The 12,076-nt window shown below is 46.1% G+C and overlaps 1 long non-coding RNA gene across 1 annotated transcript in view; it reads left to right on the top strand.

The window, feature by feature from the left end:
• The window catches only part of LOC108541810 (uncharacterized), a 26,292-nt gene extending 14,500 nt beyond the window's left edge, over window positions 1-11,792 (top strand). Inside the window, exons 2-4 of the long non-coding RNA XR_001889070.1 lie at window positions 2,586-2,697; window positions 9,103-9,236; window positions 11,704-11,792. This is a non-coding gene — a long non-coding RNA (uncharacterized LOC108541810). The remainder of the gene's footprint in view (window positions 1-2,585; window positions 2,698-9,102; window positions 9,237-11,703) is intronic.
• The last annotated feature ends 284 nt before the right edge of the window (window positions 11,793-12,076 follow it).

Below are 12,076 nucleotides of genomic sequence, written 5' to 3'. Positions count from 1 at the left end.
GGGGAGGGATTGCATTGGGGAGTTATACATGATATAAATGATGAATTGATGGGTGCTGACGAGTTGATGGGTGCAGCACACCAACATGGCACAAATATACATATGTAACAAACCTGCACGTTATGCACATGTACCCTAGAACTTAAAGTATACTAATAAAATAATAATCATAATAATAATATCAGGCTGGGCACGGTGGCTCATGCCTGTAATCCCAGCACTTTGGGAGGCCGAGGTGGGCGAATCACAAGGTCAGGAGATCAAGACCAACCTGGCTAACATGTGGAACTCCCTCTCTACTAAAAATACAAAAAATTAGCCCGGTGTGGTGGTGGGTCCCAGCTGCTCTGGAGGCTGAGGCAGAAGAATGGCGTGAACCCAGGAGGCGGAGGTTGCAGTGAGCCGAAATCGCGCCACTGCACTCCAGCCTGGACGACAGAGTGAGACTGTCTCAAAAAAAAAAAAAAGTTAATAATATCAATTTACAGTTTTAAAGAAACTTTCCCATGTTTTAGACTATTGATTGGAAAAGCTGGTAGGCGTACAATTTGTGGAGTGTAGGCTGTTGTTGTCTATAGTGGTTTGACCTATTTCAAAGCCATATCTAATTTTGTTGCAAAATGGTCTGAATTCTACAAAAATATTGAGTTGTATAGTGTGGAGAAGTACTGAGCCATTTACTGAAAGGGATATGCCCAAGAAATAATTTGAACTTACTTAGAGATACATACTACTGACATCTACTCCAGGCTTAACTATTAGCTCAGGTATAGAGAAGAGGGGAGGAGAGGAGTTAGGACTTTCAGGTCACTGCCAAGCCGGACACAATCTGGTTGACTTACAACATAGGAGAGATTGGGCCGGTGAACCTCAAGGAAGAGGGCTGTGCATTTGATTCTACTATGCAGTGCTTATCCTACTATGATAAGCTTTGGAAATATAAAGTTGAGTAAGACATGGTCTCTGATCTCAAGAAGTGCACAGTACTTTTAGGGAAGACAGAAGAAAATACTTGATAATGATGATAATGTTACCAATGTCTGATGGAGGTATGTGCATGGCACCAAGAAGAGGGCCAGGTGATTGAGTCTGGGAGCACTGGGAAACACTTTTTTTTTTTTCTTTTTTGGAGATGAGGTTTCACTACGTTGACTGGGCTGATCTCAAACTCCTGGCCTTAAGCTATCCTCCAACCTCGGCTTTCCAAAGTGTACAGGCATTAGCCACTGTGCCTGGCCAAGGGGAGCACATTTTTGGGAAGCTACTACTTGCATTGAATCTTGAAGGAAGAGTGGTAGACAAGGGGAGATGGGGAATGTCAGGCAGAAGCCCTTCAGGCAGGCAGGGTCTCAGCAGGAAGGTGATGAGAGATCAGGCTGGGAAAGCAGGAAGGGACCAGATTAGGAAGGACCTTGGGTAGTAGTTGCCTACTAGTAGGGAAATATGAGTGACAAAATCAGATCTGCATTTTAGCAAGTTCATGTTTTGCATTGTGGTAGAGAAAGGACTGGAGTTGTCTAGGCTCAAGGCAGGGAGACAGGGAGGCTGGGGGGAAATGACGAGGCCCTGAGATAAGGCAGCAGTGGTGGGAACAGAATGGAAGGGAGGTAGTTGAGATACGTTTAAAGTAGAATCAGAATGGACATAGTGACCAACTGGATGCACGTGGGGGCTGAGGAAGCAAAGTTGAGGATAATTCTGAGACTTTTAGGTTGATCCACTGAGTTACATTATTCAACACCACAAGGAAACCAGGGGGATGAGAAGCTATATTGGTTTGCTTTGGAGTGGAAGGGCAGTGATGTAACAGGAGTTAATGAATTAAAGTTTGGATATGCCTGAACTTTAATTTGATATACTCTTGGGATGATCCTCCAGGCAGTGGTTGAACATGTGGATTTCTTAGTAACTGATAGACATCACAGACTCACATCAGTAGGGAAACAATAGCAAACTTGATTGGATGATATACCTGGAACATGCTACCCTATGACTGGAGCAAGTCTGTCAGTGAAATGAGGATAATAAGAACCTCAACCTTGTGGAATATGTTGTTGGGAATATAAGTGATAAACAACACTTATATGTTATCAAGTGATACTTCCTACAGGGCTTCACATGTAGTAAGGGCTTGATAAATGCTTGATAAATATTATTGTTGTAATTTATTTCCAAAGTAAGATGCCACTGGAGGAATCTTTGGAATCCAAATTAAAAATAAATAGGGCTGGATGCAGTGGCTCACACCTGTAATCCCAGCACTTTGGAAGGCCAAGACAGGAGGATCTCTTGAGCCCAGGAATTCAAGACCAGCCTGGGTGACATACGCAGACCTTGTCTCTATGAAAAATTAAAAAAAGTTAACCAGATGTGGTGGTGTGCACCTATAGTCCCTGCTGCTTGAGAGGCTGAAGTGGGAGGATTGCTTGAGCTTATGAGGTTGAGGCTGCAGTAAGTCATAATTGTACCACCACACTCCATCCTGGATGACAGAGTGAGACTCTATCTCAAATAAATAAATAAATAAATAAATAAATAAATAAATAAACAAATAAATGCAAACCAGCAACACTAATCCTTTCTAGGGATTATTGAACTCTGGAGGGCAGATCTGAATGGAGCCAGCAGAGATGGCTGAGGACCCAGTGGAGACCAGCCTGGCCCTGGACAGCAGCAGGCAACATCAAAGAAGAGGAGGTAATGGAATTGAACAGGGTTTAAGCCATGCGGTCTTAAGAATCCATGAAGACTCAGACTAATTTTTTTTTTTTGCATGAGGATTAAGGTGGTTCTAGGAATTTCAATGAGAGCAGGGTTAATGAAGTAGTGCAGAGTGGGAGAGCGGAGGGAAGGCATCTGAGAGAGCCTGGCTTATGAACGGCTGCGTCGGCATGGCTCACCTGCCTTCCCTTGTATTTACTCAGCAAATGACCCTACTCCAGGCCTCCAGGTTCAAGGTCATTTCTGCATAGTCATGGGCCCCTGAGGGCCTGGAGCAGTGTAAGGAAGACAGAGTCTTAAGAAATTGCATTAACAGTCATGGTGCTTGGCAAGTATTGTCATCCTATGCCAAGCCTGATCTGAAGGGGTGCATGCTCATAGGTAGCTGCTGCCCAAGATTATAGCAGCATCTTCAATCCCCAGATCCATGCTCTCCTATATTTGTTCTTTCCAGGGGTTCCTGTCCTTTGATAGTGATGAGATGCAGAATGACTTATTGAGTTATTCTCCTGATAGTTTCCAACTTTTCCAAATGACAATGGGGCATGGAGATTGAGAGTGGAAATGAGGCCCTAGGGATAGCGTGCTTAGGAAAACACTCCCAGCCTGATGTAATTCTGGGGGTACAATGGCATTTTCATCATCAAGACTGTTAGGTAAAGGATGACTAGCAGTGAGTTGGGGGTGACTCGCACTGGGGCTGGGTTTCTGATTCTGCCTAATCCAGGCAGAGCAGAAGCACTAGTGGGCTGGTAGAGGGCCTCCGGGGCCTCACTTATGTCATGGAAAAACAGCTCCAGATTATTGGTTGACATTCTGAGGACAAGCTTGGGGACTACAGGATAGAGAGAGTGCTGGGAGATGCCGTGGCACCCATTCCGATGCCTGCCCTGCCATTCCCCCGGGTGACGTCTCTGGGGCATCTTGCCTTCCCTGCCCAGACCTGTAGTTCAGCTGAGGGCATGTGGAGGCCAAATGGCTTCCTAGAGTGTTACTTTCCTTGAACAGCTCTGCTGGGAGAACTGGAAGAGCTAGCTAGTCACGGTAACTGCAGCAGTCAAAGGATCGTCCCGGTGGAGGTGGGATGGAAAGGTAGAGAAAGAGAACATATAGCATTTTCCTTGGAGATGTGTGGGCATGTCTTAGAGGAAATGCCCAATTCTTGAGCCTTGAGCCCCCCAGGAAATCTTGGAATATTAGGCTAGTCATCCCCAAGGAAATGATCCTATGTGATATTAAGGAACACGGGCCAGTAACCCTCCAAGCAATGGATGTGGTGGCCAAGTTTGACCTCATGATGGAGAGGAGGAGGTTGGTTTGAAACCTAAGAATTTAATTTGTTGTTTCAAACTGTTCTCCACTCAGCATTATTAAAGCATACATAATTGACACATAAAAATCATATATGTCTATGGTATACAATGTGATGTTTCGATCTATGTGTACATTGTGAAATGATTACGTCAAGCTAAATAACATACCCATTCATAGTGTTTCGAAGGAATTAAATTCAGGTACAAAAGAGAGGTGCTGTTGAAGAGTAGGATGGCTCTATCTAAGTAGTATGTCTGGGGGTGTCCTAGATCAGGGTCCTTTTGTGCTAGTAATAAACCTGCCCTTCTGGGGCTGCTCCACTTTCCCCACTCTTTCTTTTGGGGCCTCCCGAAGAATTAGGACATGGCCACTTTCTCTGAATAGGCTTCCTACTTCAACAAGGACAGGGGCTTGTGCCGCCCATGCCACTTCAGTGTCCCTACAGCACAGAGCTGAGTGCACACTGGCTGAGTGAGGAAATCCCCTTGGATTAATCTTGGTTCTAAGCATCATGGCTGTATTTCACATGTATATGGATTACAGCATAGTTGAATAAGGATTTTTATGCTACAACTGGAATCCCAGAGTATGCAAATTGGATAGTATAATATGGAAATTCCTAGGACATTTTATTAGTTTTAAAAAATTATACAAGCTTAGAGTAAGAAATTCAACAGTGCAAAAGAGTTCACTGTGAAAAGTAAAATGCTCTGCCTCTGCTGAGAGATTGCAGCCCAGATACTACTACCATCAATAGTTTTCTTCAAGCATACCATTTTAGTGGTTTATGGGACTTCCAGCTCAGGAAGCTTGACACCAGGGTTGATCTCAGAAAATCATTGTTGCAGATATTAGATATGACTGTCTCACAAAGATACAGACACAGACACAGCGACTGGAGGTGTTCACTGGGGCTCATAGGCTACTTGTCCTTTCTGCTCTGTGCCCAAGTTGGGCTCAGAGTAGCCTGTCATCAGCTGTTGGGAGAATGCTGGCATGGGGTTAGCAGGAGCCCACTTAACATGTCCTAAGCCACCTGGAAGGGTCCTTCAAGGAGACCAGACCCCAGAGGCCCTGAGGAAGGAAGGACTTTTGCCAGTTTTTAGGTTTTCTAGTCCCAGAGTTTTGGGAAGGAATGGTTTGGCTTTGGGCCTTGTGCCCCTTTACAGAGTGGAATGGGGTGTACCCACAAGCCATTGAGCTGGCTCTTGGAGAAGAGAGCAAAAGCGGGAATAAGAGGTCAGGAAGCTGTGTGGTTGTAGGAAATCCCAGCAGAGGGCCTGGGGGTCAAAAGTGGTCATGGTAGTGATGGTGGAGGCCGAGGTGGTAGAAAATCAGAGGACTACAAACCCTATGGACTGCTGGTGACCTGACCAGGCTCCTACGCTCTCTGGGTTCATTTTAGGCTCTATAGCAGCAGATGATTGGCTGGTGTGAGAGCAGTGCACCTGCCATATCAGGCAATCCAAGGCGAGTCCAAGCTACGCTGGGAGGAAACCTGAAGGCAGCAGCAGGTAGACTAGCTGAAGGCAGACAGGCAGGCAGCTTGTCAATCAGATTTGTGTTTTTGAGGACTCTCAACTGGGGAGCCCTCCATGACAGATCAGATGAGAGAGGAATCTGGGGCCGCCCATGCATCAGGCTACCAGAGGGTCCCATCAGTGCTTGGATCTTTGCAGCTGGGTCTGAGGTGTGCAGGTAGAGGGTGAGCTGGTCAGAGGGGCCTATTGCACAGCTAACCAACAGCTTCCCAGGAATGCAAGCACAAGCACCCCACCACAGGCAGGTGGGCAGACACTTCTCCTTTTGCCACCAGGACCTCACAGAGGCTGACCTGGCTCTGTGAGGTAAGAAAATGGGTTGTACTTAGTACATAGAGATAAAAGGCTTAGGAGGCCCCTCCATCCTGTGACCCTGTCCCCAGACCACAGGTGCCGGCAGGTGCTGCTATTTCAAGGCTAGGCCTCAGTGCAAGCTTGCAGTTTCTTGCCCACCTGTGATGTCCTCCATCTAATGAAGGGGCTCTCCATTCTCTCTCTGCCTCTAACAAGTGGAGGCTCTGGGCCCTGGGCAAGACACACGGGGGATAATGCTGTCTGTTATCCAAATATATTTCACTGGGACGGGGAAGGGATCTTTATGTCTTTTGACCCACTTCCCCATTTACAGGCCTTGTACCCATAGCTGGACATGCCGTGGTGATGGGGAGGCTGAGGGGGCAGATTCAGGAGAGAGCCCTGCCAAGGGGGCCCAAACAACCAGGCTGACCAGAGCAATGCCTGGCCTTGACTCATGGCCCATGTGTTATATCCTGGGTGTGTTGAATCATCTCTGTTTAATCTTATAAAAAAAAAACCAAAAAACCCCTTTCCTATGACAGAAAGAGCCCTGGGTTTGTTATTTTCAGTTTATGCAAAGTGGATAAGAGGGGTGAGGAGTTCATGTTGACTGTCCAGGAGGAAGAACCAAGGCAGACACCAGAGCTGGGGCTCATTCCCACAGTTGAGGGTATAGCACCCTAGTCTTTAGGCAGAGAGTGCTTCCCATCATGGCCTGGGCCCCAGCTCCCCTCACATGCTCAGTGCTGCTGGGGAGGCTTGGGAAGGGGCATGGAGGCATACCGTCTGATCTCGGGGAGCTTGTGTCCTGTTGAGAGAGAGGACATGCACACATCCGCCTGCACACCAAGAACTTCCAAACATGGCTGCTTAACAGACTCCAGGGATGTTTCAAGTGAGAAGTGCAGGAATATGGAAGCAGGGACTCAAGCAGGAACCATGGATGTCGGGGTGTCCATGAAGGGGTAGCCCTGACTAAAGGAAGATTTAAGGAAAAGCACGCTCTTCGTATCCAAAATAAAGCCAGCGCCGGTTGTTTCTTGTGTTATTACTGGAGAAAAGGTCAGGGCTGGACTCTCGGGCTCCCCACGTGTGAGATTCTGGGGACTGAAGCCTTTGCCTCCAATAGTCTCTTGGGGTTGGAGGTTGTTTTGTTCTTGTTTCCTCATTTAAGCTGCGATGGTAACAGACTGACACACAGGAAATCATGTCAGGAGGACCACTGCCACGCAGGAAGGACCCACCTGAACTGCTACAAACGGCGAGTTGGAAATCATTTACTTAATCATGACTTAAACGGCCAGACAGGAAGGCTCATTTATCCAAGGAAAGATGAAGGCTTATGGGTTCTCTCTCTGTGTGTGTGTGTGTGTGTGTGTGTGTGTGTGTTGCCAAAATAGAGGTTTCAGCAATCAAAACATACACAATAAATACTTTATTGGTTTGATTCATTTAGATGTTTCTGCAGCTAGTTTTGAACATTAGGAAATGGAATCCTTTGATCATTTGAATTTACCAAAAATGTGATTATTTCTAAAGTAGCAGAAATAAAGGATTTCAGTATTGGAAGGGGCCTCAGTTGCTCCCTCTATATAGATGGGTAAGGGCATCAAGACGGATGGCGTGACTTCAGCCAGGCACGGAGGGAAGCTGGGTCTGACTCATCGTCACCCACAGCTAGTCTCTGCATTTCGTAATGCATTACTACTGACAAAGTCTTTCGCGTGCCTTATCTCATTTGATCCATGCTGTGAATAACTAGTCCTTGATTCCTCCTCAAAACATCACAAGCATCCTGTTGTATTCAGATGAGCCTGGCCTTTCCCTTCACCCATGTCCAGCATGTGAATGTGCTGCATCATGCACATTACAGGCTTCCCTGGACCGTTACTAGTGAAGTGAGGCAGACAATAGCAGTTACTGTGGATCACACGTCTTCTATGTGACAAGGACACTGTCAGCCATTTCATATTTATTATTTTATTTTCTCCTTCCGGCATCACTAAGTACTGGTGATTATTATCCTTCCCTCTTTGCAGGGGCATAAACCAGGCTTAGAGAAGTTAAGTAACTTGCCCAGGTACCTGCAAACAGGAAGGACAGCAAGTTCTCACTGAACATCACCAATAGGTTCTTGGAGACTGACTTTAAGTGAAACAATGTGCAGCAGATCCTGGAATAATGTCATTTTGTTCAATGTTATTCATTTTCTTATATGTCATTTTTTAAAAAAATTGTGGTTTCCAAGAACCTATTGATGACATTAATAGGCTCTTAGACACCAGTGTTATTTCCAAGTCAGAGGTGCAAGAATGTGAAGCGGAGACTTGATAAGGGACTGTGAGTGTTGGAGCATCATCCATGTATTTAATCCAATATATTCAAAATGTTATCATTTGAACGCATAGTCAATATAAAAGTGGTTAATGAGATATTTCACATTTTTTATTATGTGTCACTTCTTTGAAATTTGGTATGTGGTTTACACTTTACACTTCAATTCTGACAAGCCAGTTTCAAGTGCTCAATAGCCACATGTGGCAAGTGGTCACCACACAGGGCAGTGCCACTCTAGAACAAAGGAAAGGGGAAAACATTTCTGGAAGGATGGTTGTTGGGAGTTGATGCCATGGTTAGCTCTTTAGGAGTTGAAATTAATCCTGGCATGGAATATTGAAAATATCAGCAAGAAATTAAATGACATAGTAGTCATTATGCCTAAATTATTGTTAGTTTTTGATTGAAAAAAGTTAAATGTTTTAAATATCAAGGTAGTAGTGAGATATAATAAAGAGAGAGTCAGTTCTAAGTATAGAATTGCTGGATTCCGTTAAAGCTCTGTTCTCCAACATTTGGGCCCCATTGAAGAGGCCATTTAACTGCTCTCGGCCTGTTTCCTCCTTTGCAAAATGTGGATTACACTACCTGCCTCACAGAGATGTAAACTTATAAAATGTTACTGTGATCGCCAGGGCCCATCCGTTTTCTTTTAAACATTGAAATCACTGTGCCTGAAACAGGGGTTTCCCTGCCCTTTGTGCAAGCTCCGGAAACAGGAGTCAGCCTGAGTCCCACAGCTAAGAACGTGAATTCTGGTCATCTTCTCATAGCGAACACATTTCACAGGTCCTTCAAGGGAGCACATTTTCCTATAACTCACCTTAATCTCAGTTGAAGCCTCATTTCTTGTTTTGCGTTGTGGCCGAAAACTTAATCTCATTTCTTTCAGGTAAACTTCAGCAATTCAACAATAGTGCAGTCATTTTGTTTCAACTGAACCAAGTCAGGGTTCCACTCCTGCCTCCCCTTTCTCCTTTGAGGACATCCATGAAGTGGAGGGGTCTATGCAGCCTGGAGCTATTGGTGAGGGGCGATGGGTCTGTGGTGGTCTTGGGGAACTGCAGAGCTGTGTCTGGCCGGTCTGGTGTCTGGTGATTGGCCTTGCTCCCCGTGGTTCACTCTGCAGGACCATTCGTGTCCTTCTTGTCCTGATGATCAGCTTTTAGGCTCATGGGCCTCTCTCTGCTGAGATGTGGAATAGGACAGCCTCTGGATCTTCTTATAAACTCTCCTGGGGCCACAGGGGACTCTGTATTACAGAGTCTGTGCCCACATAGGATGATTCTGCCCAGACCTTTGCTGCCATTTCTTGCTGTTCTGCTGTTTTTAGTCTCTGGAGGGCTTGCAGTTTCCTTGGGGTCCCTGTGGAAGCAAAGCAAAGTCCTCTTCATCCTCAGATGTCTAAATATATCTGGGTTTTATCATCCACCCATCCCAGAGCTCAGTCTAGAGAAGGGGGCAGCCTTCGGGCTCTCTCCTTTCTCCCAGAGCCTTTTCCTTTTCACCAGGGCAGCCTCTTCCTATCTGTTGGAAAGGGCTGTCTGGTTCTTGAACATAGAGTTGCAGCTTTGAGGGGTGTAGGCTGAGGTAAGGCAAACTGTCACATAGAATAAAAATTACCCCATGTCAAGGAACAAGCAGAACTGGACAGGTTTTAAATGTGAAAACCAATTTTATTCAGGACTATGGTGAGAGGTGAAGCAAGACCTCAGCATAGAACTGGGCTCAGGCCGGGCGCGGTGGCTCAAGCCTGTAATCCCAGCACTTTGGGAGGCCGAGACGGGCGGATCACGAGGTCAGGAGATCGAGACCATCCTGGCTAATACGGTGAAACCCCGTCTCTACTAAAAAATACAAAAAACTAGCCGGGCGAGGTGGCGGGCGCCTGTAGTCCCAGCCACTCGGGAGGCTGAGGCAGGAGAATGGCGTAAACCCGGGGGGCAGAGCTTGCAGTGAGCTGAGATCTGGCCACTGCACTCCAGCCTGGGCGACAGAGCGAGACTCCGTCTCAAAAAAAAAAAAAAAAAAAAGAACTTGGCTCAATTCCGAATGCAGCATGGGTAAATGGGAATGTAGAGCCTAGGACAGGGTGGGAACCTGTGGATGAAGAATTACTAAAAGGGCATATCGGGGTGAGGGGGCGTCCTGACTGAACTCAGTAACGACTCTTGCTGAAGAAAGGCCTGGTGATCAGACATCCCTGGGGACTGGTGGGGGATGAAGAATCCAATCAGATGGATATTGAGGGTAAGGGGATCTTGATAAACTGGCTTAGGAGGGTTTTTAAAACTGGTTTTATAGGTAAGTCCACAGATAGGGCTTGGAGAAAGTTCAGGGACCTAAGGTTTGGTCAGGCAGAGGCTTTGTCATCTGTCACACTGGCACTGTCACCTGGCTTTCCTTTAGTCCCCATCCTTTTTTTTTTCTGGAGTGGTTTTGGGAGACCAGATGAGCAGGGAGTTAGGGAGAGTAGTCAGAAAGGGCCAGAGAAAATAAGGAGGTGTGTGTAGGGAAAATCCTTAAATCCTCTAATTAAATTAAATTTATTTATTTATTTGGGACAAGGTCTCACTCTGTTGACCAGGCTGAAGTGCAGTGGTGTGATCTTGGCTCACTGCAGCCTCGACCTCAGGGCTCAAGCAATCTTGCCTCCACAGCCTCCTGAGTAGCTGGGACTTACAGGTGTGCACTACCATGCCCGGCTGATTTCTGGGATTTTTTTTTTTTTTTTTTGTAGAGATGAGGTTTCGCCATTTTGCCCAGGCTTGGACTCGAACTCCTAAGTGATCCATCCACATCGGCCTCCCAAAGTGCTGGGATTACAGGCGTGAGCCACCGTGCCCGGCCTAAATTCTCCAATTTTTCAATGCTTCCATTCTCCCTGTTCCAGATTTGGGATATTGACTGCTGTTAAATCAGCTATTTCTCCCTGTGGAGGGGTAGCCTATAGGAAGCAACAAGAGTGAGGAGTCCTTTATATTGAAATGGAGGGTAAGAGAAGAGACAGATGTTATCTTGGCTGTAGTGTGAGTTAAGAACAGCAAGTCTGTAAGCAAAGCAAAGCAAGGCTCCCGGGACTGAGAAACAGTGGCTTTCTGGGGAAGTGTCTGTGTTCAGAACCTTAAGTTGGGAACATCTCTGAAGATGTCTGCCATGAAGGTTTTCTTCTGAAGTTCAGTCTTTCATCACTAGGAAGGCCTGTTTTGGAGGCTCTATCAAACAGATGCTGTGTTTATTAGAAAGCCATGGTTCATAAAGCCCCATGCTAATTGCAGGTAGTGGGGTGGCCCCAGCCTGACCCAGGGACAGACTGGCGGTCCTCCCTCCAGGCAGGAGACTCTCTCTTGCCACCTAGTGGCTGTATACCCACATTTCAAGGGAGCTTCTGGCTGGTGAGTTTAGAGTTAAGCAAAACAAAACTAAACTGAATAAAGAAATAGAAAGAAAATCAAGTGTTATACAAGCAATTTGGCATTTGTTTGTGTTTCAGCTCCGTGTCGATTTATTGCTTCCACAAATAGTGCCGATATGCAGCAGGTACTGTTGTAAAACTGAAAATATGTTTTTGGATGTGCCCAGTCTGTGAGTATTAAACAATGGTTGATTTGAAATTTGCTATGATTCACATTTCCGGGGGTAAGACGCAGGATTTCTTTGGGGGGCCTAGGATGTGGCATTCTATAATTCTCAAAGAATCAACCCTGGTGGGACCAGGAAGAGCTGAGCTGAGGCCTCTCTGCTCATGTGTACTTACTGGAGATCATTGAGACAGGTGAGCCTGAGTGCACGTTTCACCAAAGCCGCAGCAGAGAGGGAGGAGGCGGAAAGAGAGCTCTCTCCATTTCTGAGAAGTTAATGGTAAA

This window comes from Rhinopithecus bieti, unplaced genomic scaffold (genome assembly GCF_001698545.2).
Source record: "Rhinopithecus bieti isolate Rb0 unplaced genomic scaffold, ASM169854v2 scaffold_20362, whole genome shotgun sequence".
Lineage (NCBI taxonomy): Eukaryota > Metazoa > Chordata > Mammalia > Primates > Cercopithecidae > Rhinopithecus > Rhinopithecus bieti.
The sequence above is the reverse complement of the archived record's forward strand: the minus strand, read 5'-3'. Positions and strand labels throughout refer to the sequence as shown.